General features: G+C 33.7%; 1 long non-coding RNA gene across 1 annotated transcript; it reads right to left on the reverse strand.

Moving 5' to 3' along the window:
• Nucleotides 1–6,856: 6,856 nt before the first annotated feature.
• On the reverse strand, nt 6,857–11,598 carry LOC308701871. The gene is made up of 3 exons (XR_014031524.1): nt 11,536–11,598; nt 8,668–8,828; nt 6,857–7,139 (listed from the first exon to the last, which is right to left on the reverse strand). It is a non-coding gene; the product is annotated as an uncharacterized lncRNA (long non-coding RNA).
• Nucleotides 11,599–13,048: the final 1,450 nt, after the last annotated feature.

A 13,048-nucleotide genomic window follows, 5' to 3' on the forward strand; every position in this document is an offset into this window, starting at 1 on the left:
TCAGATGTCAAATAGACGTTTAGAAAATGTCTTTTAAGATGTTTATGATTTAGAATGTATGTAAAACTGACATCTTAAAGACGTCTATCAGATGTTATTACACGGCTCTGTGGAATACTTGATTCTGATTGGTCAATCGCGCCATCCAGCGGTATGTTATTCCCCGATAACAACCGCTGAAAACAGAAACACAGGCTCATCCAGGTAATAAAGAGCTAATAAAATATTTCAACTCAGATCAGTGTTTTGTGTCTAATTATTTACTTATGTGGCAAGTAGGCGTGTAATAAGCGGGATAATGTACATCCAGCCAATTGTTATCTCAGAATAAACCCCCTTCAGGCTGATGCAAGACCCTAAACACCCTGTCGGGGGGTTTATTCTTAGATAACAACCGGCTGGATGTACATTATCCCTTACTTAGTAAACAGCAGATGCTTTCCAGATGAAGTGATCTTTAACAGACATCTTGCAGACGTACGTGTGCTATCTTTTCACTGCTAATGTTTCACTACTTGGGTTTCCATCCAAACGTGAAGAGAATCTTTTCAAAGTTTTCAAAAAAAAAAGTGAATTAGGTGCGTTTCCATCAAATTCTTTGAGAGAATGACGTTGGTATTGGGGTCCACCTTGGGATCATTTGTTTTCTTGTTTTTATCCTCTAAACAGAAAAACCAACAAACCGTTCATTTATCACATACTCAACCCTCATTAACATAAATAAACACATTTTCAAAAAAAGTAGTTTTTTTATGTTCATGAGAAAGGTCGAATATGTGATAAATGAACGGTTTCTTCGTTTTTCTGTTTAGAAGAAAAGAAAGAATAAAATCCCAAGGTACACGGACCTATTGGTAACCTAGTAACCAATAGTAAATAAAACACCATCGGCGGAAACAGACGATTTGTCACGTGGGTTTAATGTTTGCCATTTCAGAATTTATTCGGCAAATGCATTTCAATCTCCCATTATTCCCATTAACTCTTTTTCGCACAAGTCAAAAACCAGCTCAAGCGCGCGTAAAATATTTTGCCGAATTAAGGATTTTTTTCAGATATTTGCCGTTTCCATCACTCGTTTCTGATGCAATGCTTCAAAATGTGCATAAAAACAGGGTGATGGAAACATAGCTATTGTCTCTTTAGTAAATCCTGACAGTAGTTTTTTAATGCCAAAAGAGGGTTTGCGCTGGCGCAAGCTGTTAGTAAATCTGGTCCATATTTGATTTTATACATGTGAATTAGTTTATATCCTGATTTACAAATAACTCAGCTGTATGTATGTGATACTTGCATTCTGTCCTGCTTTTGAAGCTTTGTTACGGTGACAGTTGATCACACCAGCGGTGTGATTTAAAGCTGCAGAAACCAGCAGGAGGACACCAACACCAGCACATATTACTGCTACTGACTGACTGGATTCTGTAACAGTAAAGACAGACATACATAATCACTAGACATCAAATCTTTATCAATTTTACTAATATTTGATCATCAGTTGTATGATATTGATTGAACTGATAGATGTGTTTTTTTTAAAGAAAAGCAATTAAAAAAGCATGGAATAAGTGAAACCTGAGTATATTTTTTAAATGTTACAGAGTCAAAGCTCTTTTTTTCTATAAACAGTTTAAACCGAAACTTAAAATATCTCAATAATGTATAATTTAAATGAATTATATGATATACTCAACCAATGACGGCAACACTGAAGCTCTTAAAGCTGCTGATGCTGATGTTGCTGCTGCGGCGACGGCGACGTATGCTGCTGCTGCTGCTGTTTATCTCCACTTTATAGAGTCCAGTATCTGTGGTTCTGGTGTTTGTGATGGTCAGAGATCCAGTCTGATGATCCAGCTTCAGTCTGTCTCTGAATCTCCCATCACCACCTTTACACGGATCATCTGTGCAGGTCTTACTCTGATTTCCAGTGATTTCAGCAATGAGAATGTCATTAAAATACCACGTCATCACATCTTTTGGGTGTTTTATTACACCAGGATCTAAAATGACAGATTCTCCCTCCTTCACTGACTTTCTCTTCACTTCACCTCGTTCAGCAGCAGAAACACCTGAAACACAAACCAGGAGGATCTTTTTTGGGGGAAATTGTGCAACAACTGGATATGTAAACATGAATTTCCTGAAAATCTGAATAAACAAAATGAATGACAGAATGAAGAAATCTCATTATTCATATAGCAACAAATATTTTAAAATTGATAGATTACTAGTTGATTATTGACACTATTATTACATGGCTATTTGAAACTTTGTGCCGTTGTACTTGTCCTGCTTTTTTCATTCTACGCTTTGTTTTATGAAGGCCCACCCTCTTGAACATTTCTGGCCCTCGCCCTTGGTTCTGTGCAATGAGGCAACGTGTGATATTTATACAAGGTACACTTTTTTTGTAGGTCAAGTAAATGACCTATATACTTAAAATACAAGTATAGAATAAATAGCTGTGATGGTCACAGATAATAATAAACATAGCCTGCTTTAAAACATTCATTAAAGGACTCACCAAGGACAGAAACGCTGAAGGTCTTGTCACTGTCACTGCTGCCGCTGAAGATCAGGAGCTTATAGAGTCCAGCGTCTGTGGTACTAATGTTTGTGATGGTCAGAGATCCAGTCTGATGATCCAGCTTCAGTCTGTCTCTGAATCTCTCATTATCATCGTGACATTGATTATCTGCACAGATCTTACAGGGATCTCCATTCATTTGAGCTACACAAGAGTCATTAAAATACCATTTAATTTTCTCTTGTTGGGTTTGTTTAACACTAATGTGTAGAGTGACTGAATCTCCCTCCATCACTGACACTCTGTCTGCATCATCAGCACCAGACGCACCTGAAGAAGAAGAAATGAACAATTATAAATCACAGCACAGAAAAATACATTACGCAGATCATGCAGTTCAAAAATCAAAGGTCGTCAGGCCGTTATATTCATCAAAACTGGACAACTGAAGCAATAGATGGTATTTGGGTCAAACATTAATGATAAAACGATTAAATATACAAAACAGTTTTATATCTTTAAGTTAATAAGAGATTTGTTTCTTAATTTAACAACGCGTTTTACATCCAGTTTCCTTAGACAGAAGAAGGCCTAGTTAAATATGTTTACGTAGCTTTCATGAACGTGCATTAGGGAAAAAAAACAAAACAATAGCTTAACATTTTAGTCTGGGACTAGCTTAGTCTTGTCTGTGAAACCAGGCAATAATATGCGAAATAATTAAAAAATAATATATGACTGCTCCGGATTCCGGATCGGAAGAGAGATAAACATTTTAACAAATAGTGTACGTCTTACCATGCACGAGTAGAACACTCGCTATGTGCAAAATAAAGAATTTCATTCTTCTGAAAAAATAATGGATGTTCTGTGGAATATCAATTGTTCGTAAAAAAAAAAAAGAGCTCTTTTCTGTTCTTGCGCAGACACCTTTTGCTGCATAAGCCGAAGCCCCGATATGATCCAGATTCCTCTGAAGCTACGAAAACCGATCCTCCACGCCTATCGATTGGTGATATTCGCCGCTTGTCGTGAGATATGTGGGGGATGTTGTTGGGGGAAAAATAGAGGACGCTTCTAAAACGGAAGGCTGCATCCTAGAGAGGCTGTGTCCTAGTCCAGTCCTTGGGATGCTTGTAAGCTGGTGTATTTCTTTGCACTGAACGCTAGATGAAGTCTCGGCGCTGTTGTCCTGTCACGTGCTATTGGAATTTGCGTATATTTTTTTTGTCTTAGATTTTTTAACTCAGACAAGCTCAGTGCTGACTCGTTTTTCGTCTTCTTTCGAGATTTTCCTGTGAGGTGTTTTATAATGGAGTTTGCAATTCATAAGTAAAATAAGATCTGTGGTAAACATAACTTGACAATACTTAGAGCATTTTGTTCTACAACGCACAAATAAAAACAACGTAGGACAGCAATATTTGTAGGCCTATTTAGTAATAAACATTATGAACTCACAATAACTTACAATAAGTTCTTTATTACAGCATATAAGTGATTGCTTTTTTAGAAAATCTCATTGCATTCCTACATTTGCTGGAAAAGAAAAAATTCAGCTGCAAACACTCAAAAATCAAACCATCATTTTTCGACATAAAACATGACTGTAAAATGTTTAAAGTACACTCACGTTTTTAAAGAAAAATAGTATTGATACCATACCTATTATTATGGTAACTATAGTTTATTGTTACTACCATAAAATCGCAGTTGAATATTATGCTACATTTTTGTGCACCTGATTTTTTTTTTTTTTTTTAATGTCATATAATTCAAAATGTAAATAGGCCTACATAAAATGCGTTCTTGTATTCAAAGAGTAGAGTTTTTCTGAATGTTGTCATTTAATAAAAATCAAATACGTTGGTTGTTTCCACTGGTATTGTTATAAACTTCATTTTCATAAAAAAAAAAATTGAGGTTAAAAAAGAAAGAAAAAAAAGCTTTATATCATTTATGAAAAGGAAAAAAAGTGACGTGTAGCCAAGTATGGTGTCCCATACTCGAACTTTGTGCTGCATTTCACCCATCCAAGTACACACACACACACACACACACACACACACACACACACACACACACACACACACACACACACACACACACACACACACACACACACACACACACACACACACACAGCAGTGAGTACTATTGAACACACCCCTTGAGTGTATATAATATATTACTGTAACCTACTTATGGAAATGTGCTATGGGGTTTCATTAGGGTTAGCACTCTCATTGACTTCCTTTCTTTATGTTTCTTATATCATGTTGATTTAAGATTTTGTTATAGTTATTTTTGCTTGATTTTCCTTTGTTTCCTTATTTTCCCTACTTATGTTTGTTATTATTTGTGGTTATTGTTGTATAAAACAACTTATATTCATATGATCCATCTCTTATGTTGCAGTTTGAAACGAGCTGGCCGTAACACCTGGTTTTAGCCTACCTAATAAAGTGCCTAGTGAGTGGATGTTTACAATACAAGTAGCATACTGTACTGTATGCCATCTTGTGTCCTAACTGGGAATTTGCAGTTTAACCCCCCCCCCCCCCCCGAAAAAAAAAAGTTATGAGTGTAAAAAATTGTTTTTGATTGAATTTATTACATAAACAAACGCATATCTTTCCAATTCATTTCCATGTTTTAGAAATAAAATGGTGTTTATATAGGCTCAACTTCAAGTAATGCTGACTGATACAAAGTTAAAAAACTAAAACTACATTATGCACTTTATATGCACATATCATTTACTGTATTTTAATATCTAACTAAAATAAACTGACCCGTTAGTGATTGTGAAATGAAAATATTTGTCATGGTAAGATTCATGATGGATATTGTGAGGAGTTTGGCAAATTACAGTATTTTAGCTTTGACATGACAAAAACAACTGATAATTCATTAGACCCTTCTAAACCAAAAGACTAATAAAAAAATGGATTGTACGTTAAGTATTTATACATAAAAACACTTTTACAGTTAAATTCTAAATACCAGTTGGCATTGGCAGCTGCAAGGCCATCTGCGACTACTAATCAATACTTCTTGATGATAATGGCTGTCTAGTCTCGGGAAAACAGTCAGTTACAAGAGGACGAACACAGACGGGACACAATAATGGACACTTTAAAGGGACAGTTCATTTTCTCACCCTCATGTCATTCCAATCCCATAAGACCCTGTTTATCCAGTACATGAACACATAACTCTTCCCTGATATTTTTGACAATCCCCTGGATTCAGCATTTTAATGAAAGAAGTACATAAAAACATCATACAAGTAATCCAAATGAATCAAAAAATGTAAACCAGGTCTTCCAAAGACATTCACTTTATATTGCTCACATTAACATTGATCAGTATGCATATAGTGCACACAAATATGTTAAATTTAAAGTCAAATGTGGATGCTTGATTTGCACGGACCAGTAAGGTTAATAATCAGTGTTTATGTCAATAAAAGATCAATTCGGCTAAACTTATAGATTTAATTCTGTTCTTTATATAAATCATTTGTGTATCTTTATAAGGAATCACAGACAGCTGTTAGCTGTAATTCATCGAGATGTGTTGTGTGAACCTTGTGACTATTTGTTGAAAGTCTTACAAACTTAGGTAAAAGCTTTTAATATAGTTTCACCTTGTGTATCTAAGGGTGCCTTAAGAATTTTTTAATTTATAGATATGTTATGACAAATGTTCAGCTCACAATAGCTCACAGTCCTGAAACTGTGTCTTTATTTCTTATAGATTATGAGAAAGCCAGGCAGAAGGCTAAAAAGACTAAGACATCCTCTTGTCTCAACTTGGAAAATGACAGCATTCTGGGAAAGTTTAATCATAAAAAGAAGTGAGCTTCTGTTCTGTGGTTCTGTTTTTGTGTTCTTTAATGCTGTTTTTATTGCTGGTTAAAAATTTATTTCGGTAACTCTTTACAATAAGGTTCATTAGTTAAGATTAATGCATTAACTACACTGTAAAAAATTTATTGTCAAATTAACAGTAACTTACTGGCAACAATTATCCAGTAGTTGCTGTATTTCATTCAACAGTAAAATTACTGTAACACTAAATACAGTACTGTTAAGCATACTGTAAAATTAAATACATTATTTTACTGTAATTTTTACCACATTAAAGCACAGTATTACACTGTTGATTTTTAATAATACTGTATAGTATTATACAGTTATGAAATGTTATTTTATTTACTTTTATAGTGCTACCGTGTTACCTGTAGAATATGTAGAAAATCTGTAGGAATATTATTTTAACTGTTAATGGGAAATAGAAAAAAATAACAATTGAAGATTTAACTGCACAACAAGGTTTATTGTGTATTTTTAAACAATACATTAGTAATAATAATGTAATATAATACAACAATAAAAATCTGTTTTAAAAGAAGACTAATGAACAATATATATTTAATAATTAAGATCAGTGAAGAATTAATGTATTTCAATTCATGCAAAAATGATCCTGAACAGGTAAAAAAGAAACTTAGAAAGAAAGCAAGACAGGTGAGGATGAAGGCCAGGTGAGGAGGGTAGTGATGGTGTCAAGTGGAAGAAGAGAGACAGCACTTCTGATAATCCTGCAAGGAATGATAAGCACAAATCAATCAGAGGCAAAACATACAACTAATAATAATTAAAAAAAAACTAACTCACATTATCAACACCTTTTTAGAAGAATTTGTTTTGCCTATGGTATCCACATTATTTTTCACGGAAGAGTGGGTACAGCCATTTATAAATGAAATGTGTCTGGCTTCCGGTGTCATCCGCTTACAGTTATTTCTAGCAGTACAAAAAAACTTGTTATGCTTCTTAATATTTTGATGTATTGAATTTGTCATAATTGTAAACAACAATTAATGGCCTTCTTTCAATTAATTAAACAAATATTTTTATCATTTACAGCATTTTGTTATTCATCTCATTATTTCCATATAGCGGCTAATGAACCGGAAGTCTCGCACATTCACAGAAAATAGCTTAGGTAGGCTACTTCAGTTTTTACATTGAAGAAACACGTTCAACATGGATACGCAAACGGTTTTCTGTGGTAACGAACAAATACCCGCCTATAAAAGAGAATGAACATGTCTTGTATCAGAAGCTGAAGTAATAAATATTGAGAAGGCAATGGCCCGTATTCTATATTTCTGACTCCAAACAATTGGCCACTGATCAGGGCTGCGTTTCCCCAAAGCATTGTAACCTTAAATTGATTATAGACAATTACCACCAATGGTCTCTATGATCAATTTAGGCTTACGATGCTTACGATAGTCAGTTCCTTTCATAGATATGTCTGTCGACTTAATGCTTACTAATTTTAATGATGAAAAAGACGTGCGTGAGTTCACGCCGTGAGAGGTGAATGTGAATGCTGAGTGGCAGCGGGATAGATTAAATTAACGCAGATATGAGGTGTGTATAATTTAAACTAAATAACTCCCACTCGATAAGGACTAACAGTAGCTGCTGATCATTTGTCTTGTGTTCGATTCTCGATTTTGAATCAAATTTCATTTAGATATATGCATAGATTTGATTTTAGATTTGATCATAGATTTTAAATCTATTCAATGCATATATCAAATTGAAATTTGATTCAAAAGAGAATTCCCAATTTCAAAAGTACCGCTTTTGAATCAAATCGTGACCCAAAGAATCGATTTGAATCGAATCGTTGAATCAAAAAGATTCCCACCCCTATTATATTTCATTATATTTTTACTTTACCTGTTGTCTTCATTATTTAATTTATGTTTGAGAACATTTAAAACTTAAATAAATATTTGATATTGATTGTAATAATTATCAATACTAACTGATATGAAACATTTTATCAAGATGATTTTGACCATATCACTCAACCCTATTTTTTTTACAATTATAATATATAAAAATACAAATTATTTGACTTATACAAGGCATATTTGTTAAATGGAAACTGTGAAGGGAACATAATTACATTTTAAAACAGACTATCAATTTGAAAAATGTATGGTTTAAGTCATTTCCACCCTTTCTGGATTTTTCTAAATACAGATTCAGACACAAATCATTTCTACAGATATGGGCTCCACTGCACATCCCTAATATTACTCTTACCTTAATGATTTTGCCAATCATATTCTGCAATGTCCCTGATGTAGGATGCAACGTGTGGATTCAAGGCCATGGTCTTCCTCCGAACAACCTTCCCACTCTTTCTGCTCACCTGGAACTGTGATGTTCATTTCGAATTTTCAGGATTTATCCTGACAAGAAACCTGTAAATACAAAAAAATATATATATATTTTCCAACTGAATCAAGAGTGATCACAATATGTAGCATAATCTGTAATAAGTCACATCACAATAGGGGATATAAGCTCTAAACCATCACTAAAAAGCCATTGGTGTTTCTAAAAGAAATCAATTTGTAACAAAAGTGTATGAATGAACCATACTGTCTATGGAATGAACACTGACTGAGGTAACTGCACAAGGTCCTGGCAGATCGCCAGGTCAGGTCCTCACAGACGTGTAAAAGAAAATTCTGATTTAGCCGAAAATAAGCGCGAATAAATCAATAAGAGGAATCGAAAATGTAATTTTATAACAAGAATCCGAGTCCTTGGGTATCCAATTTCAGGATACATTGATCGATTTTCAATTCCCAACCGTATGATATGTAAAATAATAAACGCGCAGGCGTTTCCACCGACTTAAAATGGTAAATAACAAAATTATTAGATCATTCTGACCTTATAAGAGGCTACATGTGCAATCAGGGCCGGATCTAGACATTTGGAGGCCCTAGGCAAAATTCATGTTGGAGGCCCCCCACCCCCAATAAAACACACTTGAAACAAATATGATTCCTAACCTTTTTATTTATACAACATTTAATTTTAAATTTAGTATATTTTTACTTACACAGTACATAAGTTTGGACAAATTACTATTTGTAATGTTTTTGAAAGAAGTCTCTTATGCTCATCAAGCCTGGATTTATTTGATCAAAAATACAGAAAAATAATATAGTGAAATATTATTACAATTTAAAATAATGGTTTTCTATTTTACTAGGCTATACTTTAAAATATATTTCTGTGAAGCAAAGCTGAATTTAGTGTCACGTGATCCTTCAGAAAACTTTATAATATTCTGATTTATTATCAAATGTTAGAAATGGTGCTTAATATTTATTTTATAACATGTGATACTTTTTTTCATGATTCTTTGATTATTAAAAAGTTGTTTTAAAAAAGTCTTCAATATCACTTTTATAAATTTAACACATCCTTGCTGAATATTCCTGTTTTTTTTCTGTATTTTTGATCAAATAAATGCAGGCTTGTAGCATAATAATAAACTTCTTTCAAAAACATTAAAAATAGTAATGGGTCCAGACTTTTTACTGGTAGCCTATCAAACTTTATCTAAGCTAATCTCTTTTTTTGTTTAATGAAGATGTTATTGTTATTGTTGTTATTTTGCTGTTTTATTCAGTTTATTCACAGTTCCAGAATACCACTTCAGTAGATGAACATCATGAACGTGCTTTTATCATTTTTCTGCGTTATGGGCAGGATTTTTCCCTCCCATTTAATCAATATTGACTGCAGATATTGTCATATTATTAATATCAGTAATATGTTATTATGTATTGCATTGCTACCTTAAATATGCTATACACAAATCAAGTGGAAGAGAAAGACACGATCGCTACTGAGCAGGAAAAAAAATCTAAACTAATATTCCTATAGGCTATGATGTCAGGGTATTATCTAATCATCAGCATCAGAATATAGAAGATAGACCCATAGATATGAGATCCTTTATTTGAAACATTTAAAAATGTTGCAGTGTGTTGGTTTTTTAACTTTGAATACAAACGTCTTGTCTTTTACTTTTGTAGCTTTTTTACTAGTCAGCTCTGGACGCGATGTTATTCATTGATTGTACGCGCAAATTCAAAGCGTCGCGTCTGGGCACGTTAATGACGCTCGCGCGCTCTTTTAAACTCATAAAGCGGTGAATGGTTTTTCCAGAAATGACGCTGATCTACAGTAGCCCACAAGTTTATATTTAAAATACATTGCAATCACACCAAAATCGATGACCTGCATTACGAGCTGTGCTTCTTTGCGTGCCTATTTCTGCTTTTGCTTCGCACTCAGCACCTGATGGATGCGTTCGTTGACCGCCTCTGATCGCCTCTGACGTCCCCTCGGACTAAACTGGCTGGCGCCTCTACAGTCATGGGCTGGCGTTAATGTGACGTAATGTAACAGTCTATGGTTAAGATAAACATCGTCACTATTTTTAGTTGATTAATAGGCTACATTTTGAAATAAATTGTAGATAGGACATTTAATTTTTTTTTTTTTTTTTTTTTTTTTTTTGTCCCTCTGTCTGGGCCCCATCCCGCCAATCGGGCCCTAGGCACGTGCCTAGTTTGCCTTTGCGTTAATCCGGCTCTGTGTGCAATCTATGTTCATAAAATCACATTTATTAATCAAGTAGGCTAGCTATCAACATAAAGGAAATCCGCTTATGTTCTTTAATGCCTGTAACGTTAAGTCAGAAGCCGCGGGCAGTTCTTCTAAACTAACGTTAACCTGCCACTACTTAGTTTGCATAAAAACATATAAATATTCATCACTAACCAGATATTTATGGCGAACACTTCGCCGACCGACACAGCGACGGGATGCAAAGGCCTGCGCTCTCAAAGTTACTCAGGGAACTGAAGATTCATAAAACGGCAGCATGTTATTTTTCGCGGTCATTTCGTACTACTGTATTTAAATTTACAGTAACATGTTCCAAACTACATTGAAACCTATCATATTGTACACAGCTTATAGTAAAATGTTGAGAATAAATATCAAACTCGTGGTCAGCCATTCTCTAAATAACTTTAAACTTTAACTTTAACTTTTCTAGAATCCATGCATATAGCCTAAATATTAAGATTTATTACTTACCATATGACGAAGTTCCAGGTCGGCAGAAACGACAGCTCTGATGCACTGACTCAACAGAAAAACTCATTCAAATGCGCTCTCATGCCCCCCACTGACAGAAATGAAGACTGTTAATGGTCAACCAGTCCTTCAAATGTTTTATGTAAGGATAATGTTAACAAGCTAGCAATTTTACTTGTGGAATTGTGTGTGGTGTTTTTCGCGGCCACTTTGCACTGCTGTATTTAGCTTTACAGTAACTAATAATTTCCCAGAATGCATTGAAAATCTACAGTAAAATACTGTCAACTGTGTGCACAGTACATAACTGTTGAAAATACACAATAATACTGTGAAAGCAACAAAATCTACAGTAACATAATGTACATAGGTTATACAGCAAGAAACTGTTGAGAAAAACAGTATAATGCTGTGAAAACAACAGAAATCATTTACAACATGAACTAACAATGTGAAAAACATTTGTTATAGTATTTATTAATCGTTGTTAATGTTAGGTAATAATAATAAAGATGTTCTTTGTTGGTTTATGTAAGTCCACAGTGTTACCATGTTAACAAATGCAACCTTTGATTTTAATAACATAGGCCTATTGGTAAATGTTGAAATTAATATTAACTGAGATTAATAAATGCTGAAGAAGTATTGTTCATTCTTAGTTCATGTTAACTAAGGTAGTTAACCAATGAACCTTATTGTAAAGTGTTACCTAAATTAAATTTTTCTACATAATATTTTATAAAAAAAAGTTATAACATTTTTAATCTATACGCCTAATCACACCATTAATACTATACATAAGATTTACTTTCTGTTGGTTTAGACTGATTTTCTCTCTCTGGAAATATTGAAACAGTGAGTGTGTAGATGTGTAGCCTATAAACCCAGTGCGTGCAGTCAGCGGGGGCTTGTAGCATCTAAAATCAGGCTACCATATTTCAAACTAATCAATATTTTAAGTTTTAATTTCTGTGATCATATAAAAGCTATCAATATTTACCTCAGGTTTAGCTGCCTCGTCACAGCATGATGCCATGTTGTTTTAGATAAAAATTAAAGTCTTTTTTTATATATATATTCAAGCCAGCAAATAGGCCTATATTAAAGTAATATAGTATAGCCTAAGCCAAACAACATCATATAGTTTGATTTTCTAATTCTAATACAAAGCTTTTTTTTATTATTTTTTTAATGTTTTTTATTTATTTTTACTTTGGGAGCCCTGTCCTTGTTCATTTCCACATAGTTGAGTTTCGATCAAGCTTGAATTTTCCAATGTCATTTGATTTAGATTATACTCTGAGTAATGGTTTACAGTTTATATATTTTATACCAGTTGTATATCTGATCTAGTGGCAGATTAATTATGGAGCAATCTGTGAGTTTGTGAAACTGCAGATACATTTTACATTCTGATTTGACATGCAACATTATATCCTTACAAAAAAATATATATATACAAGATTTGATTTAAAAATTTGCGTCAATGTGTTTATGATTAATAATGTGCTGT

This window comes from Scardinius erythrophthalmus, assembly GCF_964197995.2.
Source record: "Scardinius erythrophthalmus genome assembly, chromosome: 14".
In the NCBI taxonomy this organism is placed as follows: domain Eukaryota; kingdom Metazoa; phylum Chordata; class Actinopteri; order Cypriniformes; family Leuciscidae; genus Scardinius; species Scardinius erythrophthalmus.